Below are 1,558 nucleotides of genomic sequence, written 5' to 3'. Positions count from 1 at the left end.
CCTCCCCTCCCCTCCTCCCCTCACTTGACCGCTCCCTTTCTGGGATATTTCCTGTTAGTCCCTAAGCCACACCCTCCTCTGTGCCACCAAAGCCCACTGGGCTTCCCTCATAGTGACACAGCACTGTGTCCCACAGACTTAATCTGCAGGTGTCCTGTAGGAACGCACCTTCCTTAGCGTGTCTGCACTGGCTTTCACAGCACAGTTCCCATCACGTAGAAAGTGCTCAGTTGGTTCTTGTGGATCGCTGGCGACAAACAGCATCTAGTCATTGTCTCATTTGTCACTCCCTAAAAGGCCACGTGAGAAAAACGCATGCAGCACCTGGAAGTTTCCTAATGAATGCGGATTTCTTCCCATCTCCGTCTCCCATTCGTCCATCCTGACTCCATAAGGAGAGTACCTGTGTGCACAGACTGCTCCCCCACAGCAAATAAACTCCACATTGCAATGCTTTGATTTACACATGCACTGTGAAGTGCTGACCACAACTGAGCTAATTAACATACCCCTCACCTCACATTTTTGGGAAGGAAGGGTGAGAACACCAAATCTACTTACAGGAAATTTCAAGTATACAATGCAGTATTTTTAAGTATCCATGCTGTACATTTATCTCAAACATCTTATAACTGAAAGTTTACGCTACTTAACAAAAGTCTCAATTTCTGTCCACCCTCACCTAGCCCCTAGCACCTCCCTTTCTACTCTATTTGTGAGTCTAGCTTTTTTTTTTTTTTAAGATTCCAATGTGAGAGAAACCCTGGGCTACCTGGCTTTCTGCTTCGGACTTATGTCACTTAGCACAATGACTTCTAGGATCATCTTAGGTCCAGTCTGTGGCAAGGGCAGGACTTCCTTCTCTTTAAAGCTGAATGGTATTCTACCTTTTCTTATCCATTCAGTCACCAGTGGGTACTTGGGCTAAGTCCCTGTCTTGGCTATCACACACTTGACTTGATTAATTTCATCCTTTGCACCTCTTCGGAGCCTTTGATTACGAGGTGTTTGAAGGAATTTATCAACGGATCTCATTACAACAGCACACATTAAACATCATGAGCGAAAGAGCTGGCGGTTTCTGAATGCACACCTGAACTTCCACCAGCATCGATGGGGGTCTTTCTTGGGTCTGCCTGTCCTCCCTGAGGGTGTCCAGCTTCTGCTCAGGACTCTGAAGATTCCTCTTGCCCAGACAGCACCTGCACACTGACCCTCGAGCTAGACAGCATGATGGCCAAGTGACCTGCCTAAAGGGCTTGATCCTTCCTGGCTTCTGTTCTCTATGAAATGGAAATTGCGAGGACGCAATTTTAACAGGGTTGTTAGATCATGGCCTCTGAAGTGCTTAGCCAAACGTCAGTGCTTAGCCAAACGTCAGTGCTTAGCCAAGCTCCAGCACCTGCAGCAGCGCCACACTGTTTTGTTCTATGCATGTTCACACATGTTTACATGCAGGTTTTGAGGATAGGGAGCCCCTTCTTCATGAGATACTTTTCTGTGGAAGTTGAGGGAAGGGATTTTCTGCTGAGTACTTCTGGAAGAACAATTCTATTCC

At 46.9% G+C, this 1,558-nt stretch overlaps 1 long non-coding RNA gene across 1 annotated transcript in view; it reads right to left on the bottom strand.

Moving 5' to 3' along the window:
- The window catches only part of LOC125616505, a 2,397-nt gene extending 1,120 nt beyond the window's left edge, over positions 1–1,277 (bottom strand). The window contains exons 1-2 of the long non-coding RNA XR_007347136.1: positions 1,094–1,277; positions 169–290 (exon numbers count right to left, since the gene is read on the bottom strand). This is a non-coding gene — a long non-coding RNA (uncharacterized LOC125616505). The remainder of the gene's footprint in view (positions 1–168; positions 291–1,093) is intronic.
- Between the last annotated feature and the right edge of the window lie 281 nt (positions 1,278–1,558).

The sequence above is a fragment of the Marmota marmota genome, unplaced genomic scaffold, assembly GCF_001458135.2.
Source record: "Marmota marmota marmota unplaced genomic scaffold, marMar, whole genome shotgun sequence".
In the NCBI taxonomy this organism is placed as follows: Eukaryota; Metazoa; Chordata; class Mammalia; order Rodentia; family Sciuridae; genus Marmota; species Marmota marmota.
Note: the sequence above shows the minus strand (reverse complement) of the source record. Positions and strands in the feature narration are given on the sequence as shown.